The sequence below is a fragment of the Ooceraea biroi genome, chromosome 7 (genome assembly GCF_003672135.1).
Source record: "Ooceraea biroi isolate clonal line C1 chromosome 7, Obir_v5.4, whole genome shotgun sequence".
In the NCBI taxonomy this organism is placed as follows: domain Eukaryota; kingdom Metazoa; phylum Arthropoda; class Insecta; order Hymenoptera; family Formicidae; genus Ooceraea; species Ooceraea biroi.
Window position 1 is genome coordinate 10105848 of NC_039512.1, and position 22703 is coordinate 10128550.

Genomic DNA, 22703 nt, shown 5'->3' on the forward strand with positions numbered 1-22703 from the left:
CTAAAGATGCGTTGAAATGTCACCTTTAAGCATATGTATATAAATCGTATGTTTTCAATAACATTGATATATTCAGACACGTTCCAACGCCATCTATTAAAAATCGGCACGAACTTTCCGGACGACCCAATACTTGTATTAGCGATTCTTGCCGATTGAGCTGCTTTATTTCTTGCGATTTACACGCCTGAATCTTACCAGGCAAGGCCGTAAGAAATACGTCGCGAGACATCTGATCCTCGTAAACTAGCAGCCGCAGCTGAAGCAGCGAATTCGAGAAATCCAGTTGAGCGATAAAATTATCGTAACGTCACCGCAGAATTTGTACTCTCGCCCCACTTTGGGGGGGACCGAAAGCGCGCATCTATTTGTAAGGCCACGGCGCCATTTCGGCTTCTTCTTTTCCGATGGACTTTTTATGCGAAACCATTACGGTCGTTCCATGTCTCGTACATATACTTTATTTCTTCAATGTAGCTTTCTTTTCGACTATGTTATCGAGAAAATTGGAGAGTTTATCTCTCGACCATGCTTCTCCAGTATCGGTGTCCTTGCGCTCCGATCGTTATTATTGTTTGTCCGTAAAACAAATGGAAACGACGTACACCACAAAGTGAACCAAGCATTTTTAGTATTTCTGTTATCGGATAGAAATGTGCGTTGCCCGATAAAAATCCTCGTCGCTTTGAATAACTTGATACGGGAAACCACTGCGGTAGATTTTTTGTTTTTATGAAACTAGCGGAGTTTTATGATCGGAGGACCGCAGGACCGAGATCGTGCGAGTGTACCGGCGTGCTCCAGAAGGAAGGATTACTAAACTCGTTATCGCGAGCTTTTACCGGCATTGCTTGCTTGCGGTGACGTTTCCGAGATAGAGTTACAAAAGCGCGTCCCACTTTACGGATGAATACTGCCTGCATAAGTTGCTCCCTGTGCACAGCAGGTACCTACGCCTCGTTGTCGTTCGCATTCTGGTAACAGATAACGACGCTTCGCGATACGCGCCTGTGCAGTCTCTTCGTTATCACCCGTATATCGACTTCCGCCCGATATCGCGGCGCGATAACTGTCACCGGGATGTCAAATCGATCTGGCAGGCTCGCACGTGCGGCGAGATTGATTGAAAAAAATTAACGTATTGCTTTTTCAAAAAAAAAAAAAGAAAAAGCAATAACCGAATATAAATAATTGCTTTATATACGAGGTGGCACGCGTGCGCTGACCGGAAGGTCCTCGCGATAATAAAGTCCCTTCGTAACACCGCTACAATACTGAAAGTCTTGTCTGAAATCCCACGTGATACCGGTCCGGCTCGACCCGGCTCGAGTAAAAGCATGGACGATGGTCTCTCGGTGCACGAGATACTAGTTGGAAACTACGCCGCAGAGTTACATCCAACTGCATTACTCGAGGACGACTCTGTGCACGAGCCATTTATACGCCGGCCATTTATCTGGCATCTAAGACAGAACTGAGCGAGATACACCGTGTACGCCAATCCGAATAATACCGAGCGAAATGAAGCGCCTGGATCATGTTGCATCTAGTGCACCTTTATTCCACATTTGCGAGTAACGACATGGAAGAGTCTAGATTACTTTTGGGATCAGTAAGAGTTTTAGACTGATTCGGAAAAGTTTCTATTAGCTTTATGCTTTATTAAATAAAAAAATATCTCAGTGAAAAAAGAAATAGGAAAAGATTGGGATGCATTTTGTTTGTTTTTTATAATTAGCTAAATTTTGTATGTGCAAACTTGTTTCCTGATGTGGATTCCAACTTAACATGGATTTTCTAATGATTCATCATTCTTGTCAAACCGCAGTAGAGCAAGCGAGAATAACGTTCCTTATCGCATTTCTATCGTTATTCTTTCACATAAGAGGAAGGAAATGCCATTTCCGGCCGTAGCCTGTTGGTTTGAAACCATGGAATATCCCATCAAACATGACTCTTACCAAGCTCACATTTCAGCATCAGACCAGAGAGATTGTCTATCGGCAAATTTACATGAAAAATTATTTAATTAAAGATTCTGCTGTAAAGTTAAAGATAAATTAGCAAGCAGAATCTTAGTTGACGTGGTTATCGATGTGTACTTTTATGACTTATTATATGCAGGATGTTATTATTTAAGTATGCAAATTAAGTCGATACTTTTTTAAAGAAATTGAGCTTTATTAACTTTTTTTCGAAAGGAGATTCGTTAGCTGTGTAGATAGATGGAGAAAAGTATTAGAATATTTCAAAGATTGACATGTTTATTCTTCTTTTTTGTAAAAGCTCAATTTCTTCAAAAAAAGCATTGAATTAATATGCATAATATCGAATAATATCGAACGTTTTGAACATTTTGGATTCTCCTCAACGGACTGACAATAATGACTGCTGATCGTGATGATCTAATAACTGCGATCATTTAAGTTTCTAGAAAAACTATGTAGAGAAAGCTTCGCGAAAATGTAGGAAGCCGTATTTCAACGTGCTGCTCTCGTTTGCACGTTAATATTTAGCGAGCGTAATTTGTTACGTTTGTACAGGCCATTCCATTATCACTCTCAATTGTCTACGGCGAATGCGACGACGACGACAACGACGATGTCACAATGTAGATGCAGCGAAGCAGCTCGAGTCAGACGAATGTAGAGGTAGCCTCGCGTGCATCTGCATTGGAAGTTATTGTTTCACACGGCTGTACGGTCGCGCGCATTAATTCACTCGCGGTGCATCGCGAACAAGCCCACTGCAAAATGAGATATCGCGTTCGATGTCCGTGTTGTTCTCTTGATTCGCTCTTATTCTACTTCATCTATCGATGGACCCGATTGTGTAATACAATTCTCATCAAAAGGCCGAGAAATTTCTCGTTTCGTGGACGATTCACTTCTTAATTATTATTATCCAACGTATTATTTGAAAGCAACGAAAAAATAAACGAAAGATATTTATCGTTATTCGTACGTTTCTCAAATAACATTGGCGTTAAGTGAAAATACTTCCCGTTGCAGTCTGCTAAATCAGGCCGCGCCTTATTGATCGGCGTTGACAAACTGGTTGCCCGAGACATCGAGTGCAAGCTGCAAACTAAGAAGAAAGCATCTGCGAGAACAATTAATTAATCTGTCAATTAATCGATTAGTCTGAAGAACATAATCTATAATCTTGAAAGGGGCAGTTCTTTATTTATTGCCACGCGTAATTCAGCTGACTTTTCATTCCGTTCTGTCTGGAGTATTAAGATTCACCGTGACATGCCCTTAACACCGTTCCGCTAAATAATTTAAAAGAATTAAAATATTAAGTCGTTTACAAATGCACATCCGTTATGCTTTTCTAATTATTAAACAGTCGTTGCACAAACAAGTAAGTGTTATGATATTATTCACAATTACATTCACAATTACATTTTAACACATTTATCGTACTTTACCAGTAACCATCATGGCGATGAAGGTGTTAAGGGCAACATTCCATGAAATGTCAAAAATGTAGATATAAAACAGTGAAAATGTACAGCATTGCTGCGAAGTCATGGAATCCGGACTAACTTTGGTAATCTCGTACTTCGACCGACGGTGTGAAGCGTCATTATATTTCTCGCGCGTGTTCGTTACGTTCTGGTGAAGTTTGACTCGATTTTCCTTGCGCCAGCTTGGCGACTGGCTATGTAGAAGACGAAGGCGACTTTAAACGAGTTTCTTTATGCGTCGATTATACCAATCCCGCGGGGGTAGAAATATATTTCGTGTCCGGGGTCCTTTCTCTTTCCTTTTCCTTTTTTTTTTTTACGCTCGTTCAGCATTGTCCTAACGTCGCAACTTTTACCGAACTGCGTGGAACTTTCGGCTCGACGTGAGTGACATCGTCGTGGAAGTTTTATCGACTCTAGGAAGCGAGAGAGTACTTTTATTGCTAAATATAACGGTGCGCAAGATGTATGGCGGAGGATTAGACGAAGAAGACAAATATGCCTACTTTATTCTCGATGATGAGCCTTGGAGGATGAATCATCCAAGGTGAGAGTATGCCGAATGAGTTCACGTGTAGATCTCCAGAACGTAGAAATCCAAAAATAGGTTTTACATCTGTAAATGTTTACTAATGCGTGTATAAAGATATGCAAGATGTACGCGTATCGTTAGAAGTTAAAGTTCTTTGTGGCGCAAACATATATTATGATTATCTATAACTTATATCGAAACTCTCCAAGTATCTCTTTTAACAGATCGAATAATTATTACCTTAAGGGGGGAGCCTGCTTTAGAACGTTGAAAATAAGGAATAATTTTACGAATTTTTTTTGGAGAAACTATACAGCGGACCATTATAAAACTTTGATGCATTTATTAGTACATGTTTAAAGATAAAAAAATTATCTTTTTATTTGAATATATCGCCTGTAGAGGTCGTCCTGGAGGCATTGTAAATTGGTGAGCATTCTCCTGCCTCCAAATTTCATCCAAACTGAAAAATTGAAATATTTTCTCGTTATTTATGAATTCCCATCGTCGATGAACCTTTAATATTTATAAAAACATTAAGTTAAACAATTACTTTTGCATGAAAAAGTTCAACAACTTTGCCTAAAAATCGTACTTTTGTGTTCTAAGCTCCACCATTTTGGCACTTTTCAACTTTTTTCTTCTCTCTTTGGTTCATCGACGATGGGAATTCATAAATAACGAGAAGATATTTCAATTTTTCAGTTTAGACGAAATTTGGAGGCAGGAGAATGCTCAGCAATTTGCAATGCCGGCGACGCGGCTGCACTAAGATTTCTCCAGGACGACCTCTACAAGCGATATATTCAAATAAAAAAATAATTTTTTTAATCTTTAAACATGTACTAATAAATGCATCAAAGTTTTATAATGATCCGCTGTATAGTTTCTCCAAAAACAATTCGTAAAATATACCTTATTTTCAGCGTTCTAAAGCAGGCTCCCCCCTTAAATTATCACGTAATATCACGTTGAGCACAACTTTTAGCATATTACGTTCTCGTTGAAGATTCTTTTTCAACTGTTATTGCATTATAACGTATTCACTGTTACAAATTTTAATTCGATGTAGGTGTTTGTCATAATTATAAAAAAGTTCTACGGAGTTAAATTTTGGAAATTTGCCATGCTACGATACGCGCGTGTTTTAATTTTCGCTTTACTTTATTTCTCCGAATGCTCAAATCGCTGCTGGGCAGCAAAGGCAGGTCTCAAAATTGTCTGCATCCGCAGTGCGCTTCAAAAGAGCGGCGCATGCATGCCTTCAACTTTGTCCGTTTTTTGAACGTGAGGAGTACTCTTTCACCCGGTAAAACCTTGATGAAATGCTGCTCCACTGTGCATTCGGAACTCCGGATGCGGTTCGATTGCATTCTAGCAACGGTATGTAATCGGCGGCTGCCAGCCACAGCGTTCGGTAACGTACGAGGAGGTAAAGGAAGAGAGAGAGAGAGAGAGAGAGAGAGAAGATATAATAATTCCGTTGATGACGACGACCTCGCGCCGCGGATCCCCCCAATCAGAGATGATTTGCGGCGAGGGTGATTTTTGTCGAGTTTTGTTAAAGGACTTGGTTATTGAGTCACGTAGATGGTTGATTGGACGAGCGCAAAGTTCAGTTTGCAAGTGAGGATTATTAGCTCTCATTACCCTTTCTCGGTTAGCCGTCATGATAATTATGTGTATCTATACCCCCAAAATACAACTGTAATATTGCGCTGTTGTTATTATTATTATTATTGTACATGTCCTATGTACGATCGCACGGAACTGTTAAAGTTATTTCATCATCAGCTATTTCATCATCATACGTCGCGCGTGGAGGGGAAAAAAGAAAGAGAAAATTCTCTCGTTTCCTTCTGATAAAATTTAATGCAGGAATTTCTTTATCGTGTTCCGGCCTTGCACAATATAAATCGCGCAAGACCAAATATCCCGTATATCCTGCTTGCTTTTATCGACGGCGCCGATATCATACGCGGCGAGAACACATAGCGCAGGCAAGAGCAAGAAGAAAGATATCCTCTTCCAGACTCTTATTACGGTATTCTTCTCGGAAGTACCTTCTGTATGATCGCATGAATGAATGAGTAATGCGTCGTCATGAATTAAACATGCGGGCGCGTGCGCATAGCTATGGCGTACCACACATCATGCTGTGGAGTACGCAGAGCACACAGAGAAACCGGCGAAACCTTTTCTTCTCATTTTCTTTAACGACGTACGTTTGATACAATCGAAATTAGTTCGGGCTTCAAGATAACGACGATTGAGAGAAAACATGCAATTTAGAAATATTTCATTAGAATATATATGTCTATTATATATATTATAATATATTAGGGGTGTGATTTAGTTTTGAGGGTTTTTTTGCTCAAAAACGCATGTATTTAAATATGATAATGAATGAATACCTTAATCAAACTATTTTCCTTCGTTTTCTATAACTTTTTCCCATCTTTCTGGCAAGAGATGGATTCCACCACGATAAAATCACTCTTCTTTTCAGTTGATCCATTCGTCGACGAATTTTCGCACTTCTTCCAAATTATGAAAGTGTGTATCCTCTAAAGCGTGTTGCATCCACCGGAACAAATAATAATCGCATGGAGCAATGTCCGGAGAAGACTTGCCATTCAAGCTCTAATAGTGTTTGTTTCACTGATAACGCAACGTGAGGTCGAGCGTTGTCACGAAGAAGAATCACTTTCCGTCCTTTACTCGCAATTGGTGGTCGTTTTTGGTCCAATGCTTGCTTCAACTTGTACAATTGGTGTCGATAACGATCAGCCGTGACAGTCTCATGCGGATTTAACAGCTCATAGTACACTATCCCACCAAATACAGAGCATTACTTTTGAACCGTGAATGTTGCGTCTCGGAGTGGATGTTGACGGTTCGCCTGGATCCACCCATGATTTTCTGCGTTTGGGATTATCAAAATAGATCCAATTTTCATCCCCAGTAACAATCCGAGACAAAAGACTCTTCTTTTTTTGCCTGGCGATCAACGAAATGCAAATGTTCAAATGGCACTTTCCGATAATTGATGTCGAACCCATTCCCTTCTTTCTGAATTTTTCCCATTTCATGTAAATGTTGGTAACTGTTGTACGATCAACATTTAATGCTCTGGCAAGTTCTGAAGTGGATCGTGTTGGATTTTCGTGCAATAATGCTTGCAAATCTGCATTTTCAAGCTTTCTTGGTTGTCCCGAGCGTTTTTTGTCCTTCACATCAGTATCACGACTTTTAAAGCGTCTAAACCAGTATTCACAGGTCTTAATTGATGGGGCAGAATCACCATAAGTTTCCACAAGAATTCTATAACCGTCAGCCGCAGTTTTCTTTTGATTAAAAAACAAAAGCAACGCATGTCGAAAATGCTAAAGAGCTTTCGGAAGTTGCATTTTTACGATGATATAAACACGACTGTTATTGCATCTATTGCTATAATGCTACTAAATGTCATGGATAATGTCAACACTGTAAGAAACAACAGTTATCGGAAACAGCTATTGGAACAAACTAACACTACGGCCATCTGTTGCAAAACCCTCAAAACTAAATCACACTCCTAATACATTTAAGCGTCACTTTTTAATGTCTGTTTTATTCTTTGTTTCTTTGTTTATATTGACTTATGCCAACATCGTTATCTAAGTTAGCTACTAGTTTATTTCTGTTATAAATGCATTAAATTACATTACGCGCTCGCGCGTGTAAACAGCGACTCAAGATTGCATAGAAGAAAGTTTAATGTTTGCTCAAGAAAAGAAGACATAAAAATGATTATGATAAAAAAACATAATTTTATTATACAAGCTTGTTTCATTAAGTACAATATAAATCTCTTTAACGTGCAAAATATATAACAAAATAGTCAGCCATGTTACAATAGTAAAGAAGATTGCGCAGATGCGAGGATTGATGGTTGAAGCTCAAGTGGCAGCAAGTAGCTCAAGCTGAGGCTTAATTAGAAATAACATACGACGTGTTGACGCATTAATGATCGTACAAGTGACGATAACTCCAAAGAGGCCCCGATAGTCGACGCCCGCAATCATTTTATACGTATGTAACTGTTACTTCTCCAAGCCCGAGCTGCCTGAGAGTCGGTCGCGGACCCGTAGGCTCCTCGACTCTTGACGCCTTCTTGCCGAGGGTATATCCCGGATATATTTAGTACAGGACGGGCCCCTCGCCTCCGGGTTTTATTGCCCCGGGGAGAGGCCGATGAAAAACTAGTCGGCGCCGCGTGTGGATTACAGGAACGTCTTCTTCTTCTTCTTCTTCTTGTGCAACCGTCATGCTGCTTACGGTACGCGTTTACGGTAAGGTGAATCCCCCCCGCCCGCGCGCGTCTTCCCGCGGCAAGAAGGGAACACGGTGTTGCGTGACAACGCGCGGCACATCTCGCGCCGTGAAAAATTCGATGCGGATTCACGGAGCGCCGCGATTCGCGGCAGACTTCTCCTTTTGTAATTCCAGTCTTTGCCGAGGGGGGAAGAAGAGGGTGAGAAAAAGAAAGACTGCCAATAAAATGGAGCGTGCGAGGAGCGAGTGTCGTGCAGTGATCGCGCAAACGACTGCGTAAAAACAGCAGCTGCAAATTGCAAAGTAACACGAGAGAGGCCGGTGAAGCCCTTAGCGAGTCGTGGCGCGAAGCTCCACGGTGCTTCCGCGTCGTCGCGGTTGCTTCCGATTTTTCTCGGTCTTCTCGCGTCGTCCCGCGACTGCTCTCGCTGCCAGGGTCGCGCGCGCGGTACCGCGGGATTAATTATCCGCGGTGCAACACCGGCGCGGAATAAATTAGTCTCACGCTCGCGCTGGCCACGCGGATCGACGAGTGCAAAAGGGACGGGGCTGTCTTCGAGAGAGGAGATGAAGCATTCTCTCTTATTAATCTCGCGCGTTTGTCAGGAGCGAGCGACGAGCCCTCGCGGGAAAGACCTCGCGAAGAACGGGCCGGCAATTGGCACTCGCGCGGGAACGAAACTGTTCGTTTCATCAGGAGAGGAGGAAATCCTACGAATTATTGCGTGATGCAGTGTTGTGCAGCGCGCCGTCTTACGATGAAACGTTCGATCGGAATTTGCACGGCGAAGTGATTCGTAACGTTTTGCTTTTTTAAACATCAAGAAAGCTAGAAAGCTCTCTTTTAATCAGAATCACGAAATAGCATCTCTGATTTTGATTGGCCGTTTACGCCAACTAATTACTCTGGAATTACTCTGGAATCAAGATGCGACACTTCTGTCGAGTTCATTTCGCTCCTCGACTTCACAGGAAGGGGATAGAGGGGCACTCATCTTGCCAGACTTCCGCATTTGGAAACGCCGCGATGATTTAAGCGCGCATAATGTAACCTTCGAACAATGCGAGGAACTAGCGACCCATTATAAGCGACGACGAGAGGGTATTGCACCGGATGTCTCGGGCTCTCTGATGTCCTCAACGACCGACAGCCGTTCGAGCGCGCGCGCGCGCGCGCACGTATGTACGCGCGCACGCACGCATCGCGGAAACGCGTGTATACGCTTTCCGCGTGCGATGTACGTCGTTACGAAGACGGCCACATATACGTCCTCTCTGTAACGCCATGTGTCCGCAACATGCTCGATTGTCGTCGCATCCTGATGTTGCCACGTCAGTTTTGGACTTTGTTAAATAAATTCTGAAATTGGTGAAAAATGAACAAATAATAGCTCGAGATCTGGACCCAAACTTTGCTCGATCCATGCTTAACGAGAATATATTATCGAGAAAGCAACAAGTTTTTAATTATAGAGTATTAACTTCCACGTGTTTAAAAACGTTTCAGAGAATGATAAAGGATTATTTGTCTCGTTCGAAATACGGATGAATTTTCTAGTTCGGAAGAATCGAGGACGAATTTCATCGAAATTTGGCGACAGGGGAATAATGACCTAAAAAAATAAAAAAACCGGAAAAGCGTCCACTTTTTATAAAAAATAATGTCATTATATCGCGTTAAGTGATATCGCTCGACGCGACACGTATTAGTCTAACACAGACGTTCTTTCTTTAATTTTAATTCATTTGTGGCGAGAGCTGCGAGCACGCATACGTTCATGCATTTAAATAACTTATTTCGAGAGTTGCACGAGGCGCGCACGAGAGAAAGATACGACCCGAATCTGTATTCTCATCACGAATGCAAATATACACGTTTTTCCGATTGAATCCGATAACCGGGGATATTTAATCCTGATGCGCGCGGCAAGCGATGGTTTCAGATGCGAAATGAACTTTTCATTTCAAGCCGTTTCATATTCACGCGGAATGGAATCCACGAAAAACTTTAATCCAGCTTTCAATCAACTAAGCCCCGTCGTCGTCGTCGTCGGTAAACCTCCCTCGATGCTGCATCGATCGATGAGCACTCGAATCCATTCGTAAGAATATCCAGTCGATGTTAAATCTTACGTCGGTCTCTACGCGGTTTATGTAGATTCAATTTTATGAAAGAATATTCTCTGATATTCTCTCGTGTACTAGTATTTTTGCATGCATACGCGATGAAAATGTTAATCTGGAAAACCTGGATGAAGAAATATAATAAAAGAAAAATAAAAACATAAACCGATGTTAAATTATTTAATAAAAGTTTCCGCTTGTATAATGATTGCGTAACGATTGCTATTCTGTTATTATTTATATTATTTATGCTAGTTTTGTTTATACTGCTGCTCGCGCAATATGCTAGGAGCCAATTTTCTTTTTCTGGACTTCAATTTTTATGTGAGCTACTTTCCTGTACTATTTGAGTTAAATCCTTCTGAAAATCGTTCCGCTTGCACTCAGTTCCTCGCAGCTGGTTTATATTTGTTCCAGAGTTTGATAGCGCACGCGAATTTCTGCCAGTGTCCCTTTTACGTTGACATCTCTCGTCGGTTTACTCTTTGTGCTCCACAGAACCAAAGTCGTAGTATTACGAGAAGCTTTGCAAAGAGAAAACGCGACGCGGAGAGAGAACAGGGAAACGACGGAGAAAAAGAGAGAGGCTGGCTGTCGCGAAGAGAAGCTGCCTCTACCGTAACGATCGATGACGAACTAGACTGACGAACATTTTCGCTCGTTGCGAAACGTAATTGCCACTTCGTTTTCATACTTTATACAGATTTTGTACCTGACTGCAATTAACGGCGTAATTCCATCGACATCGGAGCAGAATCCAGTTGCCCGGGTAACACAGACTCGTGAAAACATGAGAAATTCCATTTTACACGAGGTCGATAGTAACCGTAATGTTTTGCTCTCTATTTAAGTATGGAGAAATCTATATTGCATATAACAATAATCAAATAATATATCCAATCTATGATAATGTAATATTTTATAGTAATATAATATGTACAAAAATTATTGGTAGCTCCTAGATAGATTTTCGTTGGTTTTTCACGTAATTACAGTATTTTGCGGTTATCAAATGGTTTTAATAACGGAAGCCATCGATATCCAATGTGCATCAGTTTTAATTAAATAAAGGCACGTGATGTGTATAGTGTTTTTGCTGTGCTGCAGTGTTTACGTTGTATCATAATTTCGCTTTTTGTTTTTAAGTCAGTATTTAACTAGCAAATATTACGCAAATATATAACAGAATACATTATGATCACGTCGCTTGAATTACGTGATATTGCTAATCGAAGAAAATTTGATTTTTCTTTCTTTATTAATTAACAAGTTTCTCAGGAATGTATCGATGACAGGTACATTTCTGGTGCTTGGTAAAGGTACCGTTTGGCTGGTTGTACGAGAATAAATGGGTATGAAGTAGAATTTGCATTTCCGCTAATTGAATCACATCCGCGGTAAATAGCTTCAAAATTGCAGAGCGGCAAATCAGATTTTTATTTAATACAAAGGGAACTCTGCACCGCACCAACATTAAAATGGCGAATGAATATGCATTAGTATGCAAAATGTCGCTGTCGTATAATCCTACCGGCTCTACGCCGCATTCGCAAAAGCGATATTTGATCAGTGTTTTCCGCGTAATTAATTAAATCATACGCACGAGTTGAAGAATATCCCCAATTATCCCTTTCATCCACTGCTGACTGTTCGCGCCGTTTTTTCATCTTGTCAAAATTGGCGATAAAAAAGTTGCTTCTTCAAATTGGCTTGTTTTTATTTTGTTCTCACCTGGTGTTTCCACGTTGTGATATCCAACGGAATGTACCGTGCGTTTCTTCCCTTGAAGGAATTTTCTGTCTAGACACTAGACGTTTTGATAATAACGTCTTTACGCGAATAGTTTGCGTAGAGAAACGCGGAAACTCCCTAAGGTACCGTGCATACGTAATCGTTTGCAAAACGGAGGGATATCTCGTTCTCTTACTAAGATGGGTCTTGCCTACTTAGGCCATATTGTTATACTTCGTTGGTATATCATGGAAAAATTGTTTTTTTTTTTTTAATTTTTGAAAGGTATATAAATTTACAAACTATGTGAATAATATATTTATAATAATATTTATAATATATTTATAATAAATACATTGGTAAATAAGTATCGGAGATTTTTGTATAATAATTGTATTATCTTGTGGGGATAATTATAATTATATAAAAATAACGAAAGAAAGAAAAACTGTAATTATAATATGATCATCTCCTCCTTCTCTCTCTCCTTTCTTTCTCTTTCTCTTGGGCATCTCTCACGGTAAACTGAAGAAAGTTGATTAGAGTCGCTCGCTAACTTTTTCTCGCATGCCACGACAGAACGCCATTCATTCACTGGCATTCAATACGAGCATATACAGCTGCTGTTGCTGCTGTTGCTACTGCTGCTGCTGCTGTGCAATGAACGGTGTACTCGCGCACACGCGACATACAAAGGACGCGGCCGCAGCGAACGTGATTTATTCTGCGTCGGGCATTTTTATACGCGCTCTTTATGCATGCCCCATATAAGCCACGTATTATACGTCAGACGATGTGGAAAGTTGCACTTTTTATTCATCTCTTCCTCATTAAGACCGTCTAATTGTGATCGTCGAGCCTGACCGCTGATCGTAATACGTCACAGGCGAGCACCTGGCATCACGCTGTATCTAGCCAGTTGGGTATAGCCACAGTCTCCATCTCGGTCTTAAACAAAAAAGTTACTTTACGAGTTACTGAACTCGCTAAACGGCTGCTACATCATTCCAGTTCTGTTCCATACTTTTTCTTCCCCTCCTCATTCAGTTAACATTATCCTGACAAGTATAGCAGAAACTAAGAAGAAGAATGCTAGTGATTTATGTATAACGCTTCTTCGTGATGATTACCTTCTCGAAAAATTGTTTGCATTGAAAATTTTAAAGAACTCATTCTCATGGTGTTTAACAACGATAATATATATGTCAAATTTAATAGAATTTAATTTTTAATTTCTGAAGATAGAAGAGAGCAAGCAATTTTTATTATATTTTTATCCCTGATCTCGTTATACGCATAACCGTTCATTTATAATCGAGATCTGGGTAGTGCATAAGCACGTAAACGAGCTGCCAGCAGAGATAGCATGAACTGGAACAAAAGGAGGCGATGAAACACGGAACGGAACTGATACTGGTGTAATATGGCGGTAAACCGAGGCGAACCGAGGAGACGCAGCGTGCTCGCTCCTTAAGAGGAGTGCGCTCGGCCCGGAGATTTATGCCACGTGCCGGATTTGTGCCTGACGTGGGATTAATCTTTAGTCCCTCGGCCCCGTTACCTTGCAAAGTGAGAAACCGCTCATTACCTGTATCTGGCTTTGTAACTATGCTGTAACTTGTGGATATAATTCTTGCGCTAGGGCTTGATATTGTTACGTGCTAATCATGCGTTCAAACTTATAACTTGGAGCTCTGAGTTACTTGGAAGCTCAAATTATCGATTAGTCGAAGATAAAGGACTGCAACCTTTAAATAACATGGATTTATTTATTTATCTTATTTGCAGATTAGAAGTGACGTTAAATGTCGCGATAACTGCAAAGCTTATTTGATTGCAAAGTTTGCGACCAAACTTTGCGACTAGAATAACTAGAATGTAACAATGTCAGTTGCAAATCTCGCCGGGAAGCTACATTTTAGGGCAGTTTCGGGGGGTTAGAAGTAAAGAGCCTCGACAGAGCGCATGCAGCGCATGCATTAATCTATTATACACGCAGAGGTGTGCTCTCTTGAGCCTGTTGTAGTTTTAATTTTAATTTTGCGAAATAACGTTGAAATTGCCGGAGATAATGCATTAATAGATCGTTTCCCTTTTTGCAGGTCACGAACTTCTTGAAAAATTGCTTTACTCCGCCGAACTTGTAAGTAATTTTTGAGATCCTTTGAGAGTTGTGTTCAACTAGAGTACGAAACTTACCCGAAACGAGCCCCGATGGTATTTAGGAAATATATTTTCGTTTTACACGACGTCGCGCTAATATGGAAAACTTTGTTACGCTGTCGATGCCTCGTAAAAGAGTTTCGGTTCCTCACGGGAAATCCGCCAATTCTAGGCGTATTAAGCTTCTCCTGTTTACGATAAAAAATAACGATAGAAAAGTTTTTATATTAGAATATATTATTATAATTATATTATATATACAGGGTGAGGCACCTAAAATAGGCCACCTGAATATCTCGGCTGTTATTGGTGATAGAAAAAAATGTGTCAGACCAAACTTGCATGGTTTCGAGGGACACATAATTTGTTCTAAATAGTTTTTTATTAGGTGGACGCGTAGAGGTCATATGAAGGTTAACTTCGTTTTTTTAAATGGTATATGTTTTTTTACGTACCATCTAGTAGAGCGTTTGAAGATGCGCACATTGATCTACGGGTCAAAATCATCCAAGGTCACTGAAGGCCAATTGCAAGGAAAATAATTTACTTTATATTGCCTAGAGTTCTCTGCTATTAAAAATACTGTAAACTCAGAAATGAAAATGTTCTAGCTCTTAGAAATTTTTTCTTTTTCCGCAAAGTTCTGAGTTGTTGTTATCATTATTTTTTATATTGCCTAGAGTTCTCTGCTATTAAAAATACCATAAATTCAGAAATGAAAAAGTTCTAGCACTTAGAAATTTGAGCCTTCAGTGACCTTGAATGATTTTGATCCGTAGATCAATGTGCGCATCTTCAAACGCTCTACTAGATGGTACGTAAAAAACATCATACCATTTAAAAAAACGAAGTTGACCTTCATATGACCTTTACGCGTCCACCTAATAAAAAATTATTTAGAACAAATTATGTGTCCCTCGAAACCATTCAAGTTTGGTCTGACACATTGTTTTCTACCACCAATAACAGCCGAGATATTCAGGTAGCCTGTTTTAGGTGCCTCACCCTGTATATATAATATAATCATAATAGGAGCATATATACAAAGCATATTGAATTCTAACAGAAAATGTCAAATACGTTACATATAGCAAGATTAATCAGATTCAGACAGATAAATTCAGGAATGTACATAAAAAAAACATAGTACTACAGTTGATCGACATGTTGCAAACAATTGAAAATGATAATGCATAATGACAAAGCATGATAGATTGAAAATTGTATAAAAATTATTACCAATAATATTAAAAATGTCATTGTGTTTTAACGCCCAAGTATTCCTTGTTCCATTCGCGGGAAGTAACATAAATTGGACATTCCTTTCCGACTCGGAACTCGATTCTCGAAACGCGAAAGAGAATTGAATCATACTTTATTATCGCCATACGTAATACGTGCACGTCATGAACATTGGAACTGCGAATGTCGCTTATAAATTTGGAGGCACGTTCTTGCTCCGGGATGGGTGGCCGGACCAAAAGAACGAAAGGTGGATTTAGGACGTCGAATATTGGCAGTGTCGCCGGAGTGGACGAGGAGGGAAGAGGGTTACGCGTCCAGAATCGTATCCAAAATTCATGGCACGTGTGCTCCTAACGTAGCTCTCCCAGGAGCCCTTTACCTGAAGAGGTTACTACCTATTTTTATGTGTACCTACGTAGTTATCGAAAGGGAAAGGGCTGTGAGAGAAAGCTCGGATCGAAGCTCCGAGAGACCGTTCCAACTGCAATCCGCCGGGTAGGGCTAAGGAAGAGGGGGATCGGTACAATAAAACCTTTCAAGCGTGTAATCTTTATTTCATCAGTTAGAGACGTATGGCGACTTTTATTCGTGTTACTCTTAAGAAATTTTTTATTTTCTATAAAAGACATAAAACTGTTTAACAATTATTAGTCAATTAGCTTTAAATATAATATTAACTGTATCACGTGCTTCGATATTTTTATTTGCAAAAACCGTTGCCAGCGGATTCATTGATAATGCCGTCGAATGCCAAGAGCGCACTTCTTTCCTTCACGTTTGACCTTTTCTGACCTGTCATGCAACGAGGAGGATCAGGGCCTCCTCACTGGGTGATTCTCATCGTCCACCGTACCCCTAGTAACGGCCTTTACGTAACACCCTGACATTCTCGGATGGCTGGACGACCGTCATAATGCAGAGCACATAATGCGTACTGCTTTTTTTTCGCCGCAGAATCGCTTCATAGTAGTGGCAATCAGGATCTACGAGTGATGCGACATCAAAGATAGAGGGAGAGTAGAAACACGTGATTCGATTACATTAGGGTTGAGGCTCACTTAAGTAAAATGAGGCGTTTAAAAGAGCATACCTAAACCATCTTATATAATAGGATATTCCTATATATGGGATATACTAAATTGAAACGCACAGACATACAAATATACAATTTGTTTTTTTCAGAAATTAAAACGGAAGTATACATGAAAGCAGCCTTAACTCTTTTGTCATTTGCGATCTTTAGACACCTTGATAATTTCGTTGCTTTATAATTGCTGAGATTTTTGAAAAGAACTCCTTCAGATAATTTTGAAAACTGAACAAGTTTATATTCTAATATACTATTTTAATCAACACTGTGTTTTTCCGAACGTGAAAGAGATACCAAAGTTCTCTCTTTTGAGATTTTAAGATTTTGAGAGGAGACCTATCTTTAAAAAAGAAGTTTAATCCTAGATGAGCGCATCAAGATTATTTTATTTCTTAAAAATGAGAATCATTTTTTAACCACCTCTATCTGTAACTTTTCTCACGATAAGTGCAATGACCTGTAATTCAAGATTGCTCAAGAGTGTCATCTTTAACAATATCTCTATTTTTCACTTATTCCAATTACGTTTCACATAAAACGTGGTGACATACTCTATCGCGCAACGATTTAAACGCGTTAAGAGATTACCGCGTTGTGACAAGAAGAAAAAGAAGGTACAGTTCTGAGCTAGATGTACGCGAAGACGTCGTCACCGAAAGCTCGCGTTAATTAAGGCTTTTTAGCGAACGAGACGGAGCAGACGACGCGTGTGTAATTGTGCGCATTCCCCTGTTGGCAGCTTCGCCGTGGGGGCTTTGTCTTGAGAAACCAGGCTGGTTCTTAGCGTCTGAGGCTGCCTGCACGCCTACGGACAATGGTGATGGCCTACGACAATACAATTCTAGTTTATAGTATTTCCAAGACGCGAGCACCCCTGCTTCTCTCGATATCATCTACTTCGTCTCCTATTTCTGGCTTCCATAGTCCATCCTTTCTCTACTTATTGCCTCTCTTCTATTTTCTTTCGGTCTATCTCTATCCTGCTCTCTTTAACCCTTTTGTGAGAACGGTGAACTAAAAAAAACGACTGGTAAAATTACGCATGATGCGCAAACGATGCGATTAGACTAGGGCTCGGAATACTTTATTTGTTTTAATTCGCACTTTTTAAAATGGATGGCGCCAAGACCCGTTTTATAGTTTTAGATCGCTTCCTACGAGATTTGCATATAGCAATATCACTTCCGCCAGCAGACACTACACACATAAATATTTACACAGTCAGCAGGTATCTTTATCGTGTTTATCAATTTCCCTAAAACTTGATGATTTATGAAGTGCAAACTGTGTTCAAAAATATACCTAGTTAACAGCTTCCGATAAAACTATTCCGAAGACCGGCGAACGCCTCGTTGCAATAATAAATTGCATTTGCTAGAGATACATTATTTTGCTTTATCAGCAAATTAATGTGTTTCTATGCGATAATATTGAATAATTCGGAAAATCAGTTATAATAGTGAAAGTCTGTTATTGTTGTATCGAATACGCAAGCAGAAACGATTTTGTTGTAACAGCAATATTTTTCCGTATAAGCATACCTGAATATATCTGACAAATTGGTATAACATTTGCAAATGGTTGCAAGTTACTTGTGAATACTTGCGAATGGTTGCAAGCTACTCAAAACCGTTTCTCTTCAGGGAATATTTTTTTGAGAGAATTTCTCGATGATTTATTTCTGTACGCTATCTATGGACTAGATATGACTCGTTTTACTTTTGACGACGCATGCAAAAGCGTTTACTAGGAAGTAGCGACTCTACTAGAGGGCTTTACGGAGAAGATATGGAGAATCAGTACATCAATTTAATGAAAATCAGTTCTGCCAGACGTAGAGGACTTTCCTCGCGAATGTGATTGATGAGGCGCGCCGACTCGAGCGCATTTATCGTGAAAGTGTAGATTAGCATTGCTGTCGACAAAATATATTACGCTGGTGTGTCGCGAGAGTAATAAATGTAATTTAATGTGGTATAGAGCTACTACGACTCTCAGTAGATCGCCATGTTGCATATGTCATGTGCATTACACGCGACTATTTGCGCCATATATCTAAAAAGAAGCTTAACAAGTTGGAATTGCACACGCAACAATATGCTGTGTTAAGTGATAATAAAAATAGTGATAATTATTTCTATGTGATAATTGCGTTTGTATTTATCGTGAAATGCAGAAAGGATGATAAAGCTACAAGTTTACTTAATAAACTTACTCTCATGCCATTATTGTTGTTTAAAAGCCTCTATGAAATGTGATTTAATTACTCATTCAAATACTATGTACCTGACATAGGATCGATAAGAAAAATGGATATGACAATAATAGATGTATTTACTATTTGATATTTATTATTTAATAAAAATCAAACAGTTGTGAATCGCAATCGTTGATTATCTTCAGTGTAATAAATTCCGATATTTGCAGAGCTTACATTAGCCACAGATGCGATCTAAACTCTCGGTTCTCTAGTTCCGGTTATCAGATGATAATATATCCTGTGAAACGTGTAATATCATAATAGTAATAACGGAAGCAGAATAGATATCTCTGTGCGGAATTTCCTTTTCTCTACGCATATGCTTTTAACAAAACGTTGAAAACTTACAAAGTAAATCAAATCAACAAATTAAAACGCATATTATAGATAAAGCTCATAACTGATATGATCACTTTTTTTACAGCAGAGCACTTTTTTACAATGTAATATCTTTCTTCAATGTTCCAGAATAACGACTCTTCGAAATGTAACGTAATTGCGTACGGATTACTGATAAATTATTTCCGAGGGTAACGCGCGCTAATATCGGGCGCCTCACCCCACGTCGCCGATCTTTATCGTACATTCTCGTCGTCGACACTTAGGTCGTGGGCTACGTGGAAACGCACCCCCAGGATTGCTCTTATCGGCATCTATCCCGTCGTATGTCGTAGCGACGCCCATTTCCCACCCCTCGCCTTATCTCGCTGGTTGGTTCGCGTGAAAACCCTCTTTGGTCTGGCGTTTCTCTCCCTTGCCAGCTGAGAAGACAATACCCCCTAAAAAGGTAACAAACTTTTTAGTAGCTGCGAGAGGGAGAGACCTGAATGACGGGAAAACCGAGACCATATGCGAGCAAGTTTGTCGTAGTTCTTGTCTCGTCGCGCTCTATACTTTCCCTACATGAGAGTATTCTCTACACAAAGCGCGTATTCTCCACATTTACTGGCTGGAAGCTTTATAATTGCCCTCCAGCTTACAAGATTTCGTCAAATGATTGCGTATGAATGTATACATAATATCGCGGAGAAGTCTGTACATGAATATTACACGAGGAAAGACAAGGATTTCTGTGTTGCATTTACATGCTACCTTTTCTTTTCATCAAAAGACACACGATATTGGTGTCAAACTTTAAGTCCCCAAAGTACGTGTATGATCATATTAACATTTTATTTGTAATAATATTACCTAGCATTATCTCGTGAATATTATTGCGTTATTATTTATAATCAAAATAATCAAAGGTTTTTAAGGATTTGATGAGTTTAAAGAATCTATTTTTTGGAATTGTATTTGGAATTTTTATCAGGAATTAAAAATGGACAGTTTTTGCATTATTTTACTTACAAGTATAATATTTATTATTAACAGATAAAAACGAATTATTTATTTATTAAAAATAGCAAAGTGCACACTAACTCGTGGGCAAATGTACTAATAAAGAAAAAAAAAAGAAAATTGATATTTAATAATATTATTACATCATGCAATAATAACACAATTTATTTATCAATGAATATATCAAGCACATAAAATAAGAAACAAATCGAAATCTCTCTTCTTTATAAAAATTTCTTTATAAAAAGGGATAATATTGCAGATTTTAACGCGAAAAATAGAATTAGGTCAGTGCTACATCCGCGGAACGATAGTTCGTCAAATGCACTACAGATGGCCAGGTAGACTATGCGTAACTCGCAACTGGTTTCCAACTTAATGGCTATATAAGACGCCCGAGTGGAATCGTATGACTAAAAAGGGTGCTCGCTACTTCAATAGCGCGCGATGTCCTAGACGTTGCGGGGTATGGCTATCAAGACATACCCAGTACGTAATTTTTGAAAACATGAGGCTGTTAGCTGCCACCTGCACTGACGCCTCTGCCTTTTTACGTAAAAACTTTATCTACATCTTTCGCTGCATTATTAATGTTTCATTCCGTTTGAGTTACATGCGCACTCATTTTTCATTTTCTTTTTGTGTAAAAAATTACATTATGTATTAAACAATTAAATATTAAAAAATTTAGCTTTAATACGTTTGTAACGTATTAATTAATTATTGTGCACATATAAATTGCAATTCGATATTTCTTAAATAATAATCGTTGCTTCCTTGAAATCCAAAGTATAAAATAAAATACAAAGACGTAAACAAAGTTACAAAATTACGCAAAGTATGTATCAAATTGTCACTTTTTAATTAATCGGCAATAAATAACACACGAAGGAAGTTGCATAACAAGAAAAACACTTGTTTCGAAGAGCTTTATTTTTGATGAACCTGCAGCTTCTCTCGCAGAATAAATTGGAGTATCGTACGACAACGGCGTCGGACTAAGCCGCAGGAGAGGCGGCAGGTCGATGCGGCCATTAATAATCGAGAAGTTTCTTAGAAGTAAAACCGAGTGAAATCATCAACGGCTCCTCGATAGCATCGCGGGACTCTCGTCTACTCTTGACGGCGAGCAGCGCGCGCGGTAATCTTCCTTTCGCGCGCTGCGAGCCACGTCGGACGAGTTCATTACGGTTGCAACGCGGCTAACAGGATTTCGCTGGTTGTCGTAACGAGCTCTCCGTCGAGTCGTAATTCAAAAGTTGATTCGAGTGCCTGCAATTTATTGCCCCGGGACTTTTCCTCGCGGCGACGAGACGGGGGAGGAGGCAGGGGGAGGGAGGGAGGAAGGAAGAAGTGGGCAGACTGGGCAGGACACGGCGACGGGACGACGAGGAAACTCGCGTCGTGTCGCGATAAGGTCACGGAAAATTGCATTAAACATCGTGGGCACGTGCGACCAGCGGAGAAGAAAGGAGTGTAAGAGGCGAAAAATAACTAGGAGACTGCCTTAGATTTGAACTCGAACTCTCCGGGATCCCTGGTTCACACGCCTAGGTCTTAGGCTGTACGGCCAATACTCCTACTGTTGTGATCAACTTGTTTTCATTCTGATCCTCTATACGACCTGTCAGTCTCGACTATCTTTCCAGATCTTACACATGACGCGCGCATGTCTGATGATAGTTTTGCGAAACTTTCGAGTTATCGCGCGTAGGTTCGGATTTTTTTGTTTGATCTGTTCGATTTTAGCCAGGAGCTTCCTCTTTCTTCCCGCGAAGCGAACTCGGATTGGAGTTGGATAACTCACCGCCAGCGGCCAGCTGGAGCCGCTATGAATCATCGTTCTCGTAGTGGCTACGTGACCTCGCTTATTGTTAGTCTATAGTGAAAATTCGGATTTCGCAGGCACTGCGTGCTTCTCGTTGTTGTTGTTTCGCCGCAATTGCGAGTTACAACAAGTTATTCTACCGTATAGCGTACTCTTCGCGAGCCACGTTATCGCGGCAAGCTTCACGAGTTCAGCGCAAATCCCTATCAAATGCTTAATCGACCGCACGTTTCGCGTGAAAACTTGCTTCTACTGTTGGCGAGTTTAGTGTAAATTAATTTGGTGTTCGTTTGAAGAAATTGAGTCTTGATTAAAAAAATAATAAACATAGAGGAGAATCCCCTATTATGAGATATGCTCCTAATATGAGATAATGGGGTTTCTGCTAAACTATTGAGCACCATTTGTTAGTTCCACCATGAACTTATTACTCTTGGTGTAAAATGTATTTAGTGAAAAATTCATTGTTCGTTATTGCGTTTAGCTTTTGCAAGAAAAGGTTTGTGAAATTGTGAACATGTCAAAGTAACTTGAGGTAAGTCTTTAAACCTTGTTTATTATATAATAAAGAAATGGTTGGCAATAAATTCAGTATGCAAT

General features: G+C 39.8%; 1 protein-coding gene and 1 non-coding gene across 4 annotated transcripts in view; both read left to right on the plus strand.

Annotated features, from left to right (window-relative positions):
* The window catches only part of LOC105282868 (ankyrin repeat domain-containing protein 50), a 68523-nt gene that overhangs the window by 20537 nt on the left and 25283 nt on the right, over window positions 1-22703 (plus strand). For 2 of the 3 annotated variants that reach the window (XM_011345161.3, XM_011345163.3), the window contains exon 2: window positions 14279-14319. The exons of the other annotated variant lie outside the window; for it this stretch is intronic. The gene's annotated coding sequence lies outside the window, so the exon portion shown is untranslated. The remainder of the gene's footprint in view (window positions 1-14278; window positions 14320-22703) is intronic. 3 annotated transcript variants of the gene reach the window in all.
* On the plus strand, window positions 20691-20819 carry LOC113562337. Its single transcript, XR_003406860.1, has one exon. It is a non-coding gene; the product is annotated as a U11 spliceosomal RNA (small nuclear RNA).